The 6,825-nt window shown below is 46.5% G+C and overlaps 1 long non-coding RNA gene across 1 annotated transcript; it reads left to right on the top strand.

Moving 5' to 3' along the window:
- The first annotated feature begins 62 nt into the window (after positions 1-62).
- LOC127487669 (uncharacterized) lies at positions 63-3,245 on the top strand. Its single transcript, XR_007914716.3, has 3 exons — positions 63-202; positions 1,377-1,530; positions 3,146-3,245. It is a non-coding gene; the product is annotated as an uncharacterized LOC127487669 (long non-coding RNA).
- Positions 3,246-6,825: the final 3,580 nt, after the last annotated feature.

Raw genomic sequence — 6,825 nt, 5'->3', positions numbered from 1 at the left:
GCCTGGAGCGCGCACTGCCTGAGGGCCAGTCCAAGCCGCTTAATCACCGTTTCTCCAGTAGCTCCTTCCTGACTGGAGGAGGGGACACAGAGAACAGGCCGATGTCTTTGGTACAAAACCTAAAGAGAAGAAAAGAAAGTATGGGTCTCATTCTAAATGCCTTCTGGTCCTGGAGCCCGCATTGCCATTGCTGAAGACCTTGGTAAGTTCTCATTCTTCTCCCAGGTGTGGAGTCCTGGGTACGGTAAGACACCGGTAAGAATGCGAGGACTGGGAGCTGGCGGTTGACCTTGTGACTAAGGTGCCAGCCTCCCCAGGTTGGAGTACCTGGGTCCCGGTCTTAGCTCTGGTCTCCAGCTTCCTCCTGGTGCAGACCTTGGGAGGCAGAGGTGATGAGTAATTGAGCCCCCCTGCCACCCGTGTGGGTGGATTGAGTCCCCGACTCTCGGTTTCAACCCCAATGAGCGGCCATTGCCTCTGGGGAGTGAACCTGAGAATAGGATCTCTCTCTACCTCTCAAGTTAGAAAAAAATTAAAATTCCGAGTTAATCCATTCAATGCACTTAGGTCCTAGGTCCATGTTTTTCACCTATGTGCAGGTTTCATGGGAACTGAATTATGAAATTTAGAGATCCCTCTTTAGGAAAAACAATAAAAACAAATGTTAAGTTAGTTACAATAGTAAATAAGAGAAATTACAAATTTTAAATAGTTGACAAGTATCACACACATCATCAAAATCAAAATAATATCCAAATATTTTTGTTAACAAACACCCTAACACGCTTCTGCAATCCTTTAAAAAATTTTTTTTATTTGAAAGACAGAAAGAGAGAGAGAGAGAGTATCTTCCATTCACTGGTCTTTTCTCCAAATGCCTGTAACAGTCAGGGCTTTGTCAGGCTGCAGCCAGGAGCCACGAACTCTATCCAGGTCTCCCATGTTGGTGGCAGGGACCCAAGTACTTGATCCATTACCTGCTGCCTCCCAGAGTTCACATTAGCAGGAAGCTGGATTGGAAGCGGACCCAGGACTCAAACCCAGGCACTCCAGGATGGAGTGGAGGTGTCCCAAGGGGTGATTGCCCACTGCACCAAATATCCACCTCTCTAATCCTTTATTAAACATAATTTTTGCTGAGATTTCTTGATCAACTTTCTATGTGCCTTTGACCTTGTAAGATCATTTCTGTATATAAAAAATAGATAATTCTGTCTTTAGCTTGACTGATTGACTTCTTATGTTATTGTTGGTAGTTTAGGAAAGTTTTATTTTAGGAGTGGGCATTCGTCATAGCAGTTAAGATGCCTCTTGGGACACCCTCGTCACATATCAAAGTGCGTGCGCTCAAGTCTCACGTACACTCTCAATTCCAGAACACTCTGGAAGGTAGCAAGTGATGGCTCAAATGTTTGGGTCCCTGCCACCCATGAGGGTCACCCAGATTAAGATCCACCCTCCCAGATTCAGCCTGGACCAGTGCTGGTTGTTGTGGTCATTGGATGGAGAATCTCTGTCTCTGCTTTTCAAGTAAGTAAAAAAAAGAACATTTTCTTTCAGCTTCACAATTCCTTGTTGGTAATACTGTGAATTTTTGACTGTTGTTAAATTTGAGAAACCTCTGTCAAAGGGAGAATTCCCATTTTGACCAGCATTCAATGAGCACCAAATCTTCCACTTCCAGTTTTACGGTTACCCATAGTTTCATGTCTGACTCTGTACATTCCAAGTATATTTCTCACCAGTTACCCATATACTTCTGGACTGAGCCCTATGGGATGTGTTCATGTTTCCCTATGTCTCCTGACCCTGCACCTGTGAATCCCTGCCATAGGTAGTAGCAGCCTACATAAAAGCCATTCCTCCTCCAAGATAGCAAACCACTTATATTCCCAACTCAACCTGTCCTTGGTCAAATCCAAAATGCCTGTAACTCCAGTGTCACTCAACCCAGGAGGAACTATGATGGTGAGGAGGTGGAGTGGACTGAGTAAGAGCCATTCACACCCTGCAGTTAAAGTAGCTTTCTTTCTTTTTATTTTTTTAAAAGATTTTATTGGTTTTATTTGAGAGTTAGAGTTACACAGTGAGAGGGAGAAACAAAGAAATGTCTTTCTTCCGTTGGTTTACTCCCCAAATGGCCGCAATGGCTGGAGCTGTGCCAATCCAAAGCCAGAAGCCAGGCGCTTCTTCCTGGTTTCCCACATGGGTACAGGGGCCCAAGGACTTGGATCATCTTCTACTGCTTTCCCAAGCCATTGCAGTGAGCTGGATTGGAAGAGGAGCAGCCAGGACTAGAACCAACGCCCACATGGGATGCCAGCACCACTGGCAGAGGATTAACCCACTGTGCCAGGGTGCCGGCCCCTAAAGTAGCTTTCTTTTGTATGTTTTACAGAGCTGGTTGACCACGTGAACACTTTGCTAGAATGTTTCCCAGGGACTTAGAATGGTTCCAGAGCAGGGAAGGGCCCTGAAGCTTAAGCTTCATCAGGTGCACATGGTCCAGCAGCACAGTACAGAGGTCATGCAGGAGGCAGGGTGAGTGTTTGTGGCACTATCCAATCCATTGTGAGATGCCTGTATTTCTGGGCCATTCACTAAATGCCCCTCCATCATTGTGCCAACCAAAATATCTCCCAAGATATGGAAGAGCTGGGGCGAAAGTGAAGGTGGACGCAGTACTGTCCCTGCTGAGAACCGAGTTTAACTCCTTATCCCTGGAGGAGATACATTTTGGGAACTATGCTCCTGCCATTCTCTAAGGAAGTGGCCAATTTAATAGCATCCCTCATCCCCCAAGCTCTAATTCAGAACTTTACACTGCAAAAGAGGCACAAAGGGAAACCTGCAGAGAAATCTTCCTTGACGTCTTGTGGAGCATGGTTTTCAGGAGCCAAATGACTTCTGGAACCATCCTTTGGAGGACAGGTGGGGTGTAGGGGACTGATGGCTCAGCTGAACTGTGTGTGTTTTACAGGCTGCTGTTGAGTGTTTTGCTGAGTAGTGTGAGCTGTTTTTGTACAAGAAAAAAAAACTCTTGGGCAATTCTGTTGCAAGGATTTGATTTATTAACTGAAATTTTGTATTTAGTTGTGATCATTTATCACCTGATTTTAAAATGTTGCCTTTCTCAAACACACAGGTCTGTCATCAGTCTTGTAGTTAAGAATGGGCCTTCCTGGGATGAGATGCAGTGTGTGGCTGACTGAGGATGGCACATAGCAAAAAAGAACCACATGGTGTAAGTCTCTAGGAGCCCTGAGGGAGGGGGACACTGAGGGAGGATGTGGGGGGAACATATACAATGTAATCTACAGATGTTGTTGAGTCTGCCCAACAGACCTCATTGAACACTATGCACACTTCTGTGCAAAATAAGCTACTCCAATGTCAGTTCCCTGGTTGGTTCATATAGCCTACCTCATTAACATACTGTCTTCTGATTGGTTGTTATCCCTGCCTTCTGATTGGCTGTTACTCTACTCATCCTCTTATTGGTTAAATCTGGATCCAGTTTTAGGAAGGAACCAATCAGAGGGAGCCACTCTGTGTATAAAAGAGACAATGCTGGTAAGCTTCTTTGGCAACTCTTCCCCTGAGTCCCCCTGCTGACTGCTGTGGCAGGAGGTTTCTCACTTTAAGTAAATCTTGTTTTGCTCACTGTTCCTGTCCACATGGAAATTCTTCAGTGTGAAACAAGAACTGAGATTACCTCATCATTCTGCAACATTACTGAGTCAGGAAAATCAAGGATTAATAAGGGTCACAGAATATTTTAATGGTAGCCATTTAGTCACTGCATCTATATACATCTATATATAGAGAGAGATAGAGATATATAAATTTACTCAACAAATCTTTATTTAGTGTCACTATCTTATTAGAAACTTAGGCATGAAGAAGGTAGACCAGGACCCTGATCTCAATTAACTTGGGCTAAGGGAGAATAAGGCAAGAAAGAAGTAAATAGCTGGACAAAATCATTTCAGTGACACATGTATGCATTATTTTTTTTAAGTTTTTATTTAATGAATGCATTTTTTCATAGGTACAACTTTAGAAATATAGTGGTTCTTTCCCCCATACCCACACTCCCACCCTAACTCCCATCCCACCTCCATCTCCCTCACCCATCTCCTTCTTCAATATGGTCCATTTTTAGTTTGATTTTTTTTTTTTTTTTGACAGGCAGAGTGGACAGTGAGAGAGAGACAGAGAGAAAGGTCTTCCTTTGCCGTTGGTTCACCCTCCAATGGCCGCCGCGGTCGGCACGCTGCGGCCGGCGCACCATGCTGATCCGATGGCAGGAGCCAGGAGCCAGGTGCTTTTCCTGGTCTCCGATGGGGTGCAGGGCCCACGCACCTGGGCCATCCTCCACTGCACTCCCTGGCCACAGCAGAGAGCTGGCCTGGAAGAGGGGCAACCAGGACAGAATCCAGCGCCCCAACCGGGACTAGAACCCGGTGTGCCGGCACCGCTAGGCGGAGGATTAGCCTAGTGAGCAGCGGCGCCGGCCATTTTTAGTTTGATTTTATATACAAAGGACCAACTCCATTTTAAGCATAGATTTCAACAGTTTACACTCACACACACACGACATATAGAGTACAGTTTGAGAACAAGTTTTGCAGTCGATTCTCATAGTACAACTCATTAGGGACGGAGGTCCTACATGGGGAGCAAGTGCACAGTGACTTCTGTTGTTCCTTTAACAATTAACACTCTTATTTATGACGTCAGTGATCACCAAGGCTCTTGCCATGAGCTGCCAAGGCTATGGAAGCCTTTTGTGACCACAGACTCCATCGGTATTTGGACACAACCATAAGCAAAGTGGATGTTCTCTCCTCCTTTCAGAGAAGAGTACATCCTTCTTTGATGACCCATTCTTTCCACTGAGGTCTCACAGAGATCCTCCATGTAGGATTTTTTTTTTTTTTTTTTTTTTTTTTTTGCCACAGAGTCTTGGCTTTCCACATGCATGTATTATAAAGAAAGTGAAATAGGGTGATATGATACAGCATGCAGACTTGTCTCAAGAGGCCCGTACACTGTGGGATGGTGGGGCGTCGGCAATCTTTTTTTTTTTTTTAAGATTTATTTATTTATTTGAAAGTCAGAGTTACACAGAGAGAGAAGGAGAGGCAGAGAGAGAGAGAGAGATCTTCTTTCCACTGGTTCACTTCCCAATTGGCTGCAATGGCCAGAACAGCGCCTATCCGAAGCCAGGAGCTTCCTCCAGGTCTTCCACGTGGGTCCAGGGACCCAAGGACTTGGTCCATCTTCTACTACTTTCCCAGGCCATAGCAGAGAGCTGGATCAGAAGTGGAGCAGCTGGGTCTCGAACCAGCGGACAGCATTCTTCAACAAGAAGCATTGGAGACAAGTTTCAGTAAACATGTCCATTTATTAACCATAAAGCAGCCTTTTAAAGGGCAGACAGAAGGGGCATAGGTAATTCAGGGCAACACTAAATCTGTAGGGTAGAGCCAATATTGGTGCCACTATGCTTCTCCAATCAGCTTGAAAGTCACGTAGGCTGAGGTAGCCTTTTTGATGGGCCTGGATTACCTGATTGGTAGGGGTGGAGGAAATGTACCTGGGGCTCCTGCCGCCTGCCAACAGTCAGGTTAAGCCCCTGCGTGGGCAGTCTCCCAGCCAGGTACAGGATCACCACATAGTGTTTGAAGGGGCTGGCAATTTATTCGGATAGGTGACGGAGATGACTCCTCTGATGAATTAACTTACACTTTGACACGGCTGAGAACAGTTCATTGAACATTTACCTTTTAACAAAACGACCAAAGAAACAGCCTTGTCCCCCACCTGCCACCCTCATCACTGAGCTTGTCCTATCTCCGACCCTCACCTCCAAGGGTCAGATCATCATCTAGCATGAGGAGATTCCCAGGCAGAGCAGATGAGACCAAGAGCAATCACTCTGCATTTCTACAGAGTGAACACAGCTGAGCAACAGGTAACAACCCTCTCTGGCAGCCATTTGTAGGTTTATGTGATGCTGCCTGAAATGAGAGTGTTGGGAAGCATAACTAACACCCCCAAAAGCCATCCTGCAGGGAGCTGCCACACCCTAACACCTCCTTCACAGACCTGTGGTGAGAACCAAAGGAGATGACCTAAAGACTTGGAAAGCAGAGCTCTTACTCACCTCTGAGTGAAATAAGCACCAAAGATCCCAGAGACAGGCCTCTCATCTTCCGATGTCTGCCAGTAAATACAACCTACCTGTTAAAACAAGGTTTCCTGAAACAATATATTTGTGTTTGTGTATAACTAAAAATGGGGCTGGGGCTGGGGTTGTGGCATAGCAGGTTCAGCCATTGTCTGCACTGCCAGCATCCCATATGGGCGTTAGTTTGAGTCCAGGTTGCTCTGCTTCCTATCTCTCACCCTGTCTCTCTTTGTCTCTATGTAATTTTACTTTTCAAATAAATAAATAAATAGGCCGGCGCCGCGGCTCACTAGGCTAATCCTCCGCCTAGCGGCGCCGGCACACCGGGTTCTAGTCCCGGTCGGGGCGCCGGATTCTGTCCCGGTTGCCCCTCTTCCAGGCCAGCCCTCTGCTGTGGCCAGGGAGTGCAGTGGAGGATGGCCCAGGTGCTTGGGCCCTGCACCCCATGGGAGACCAGGAAAAGCACCTGGCTCCTGGCTCCTGCCATTGGATCAGCGCGGTGCGCCGGCCGCAGCGCGCCGGCCGCGGCGGCCATTGGAGGGTGAACCAACGGCAGAAGGAAGACCTTTCTCTCTGTCTCTCTCTCTCACTGTCCACTCTGCCTGTCAAAAAAAAAATAAAAATAAATA

This window comes from Oryctolagus cuniculus, chromosome 1, assembly GCF_051225735.1.
Source record: "Oryctolagus cuniculus isolate XC-2025 breed Fujian yellow rabbit chromosome 1, ASM5122573v1, whole genome shotgun sequence".
In the NCBI taxonomy this organism is placed as follows: Eukaryota; Metazoa; Chordata; class Mammalia; order Lagomorpha; family Leporidae; genus Oryctolagus; species Oryctolagus cuniculus.
The sequence above is the reverse complement of the archived record's forward strand: the minus strand, read 5'-3'. Positions and strand labels throughout refer to the sequence as shown.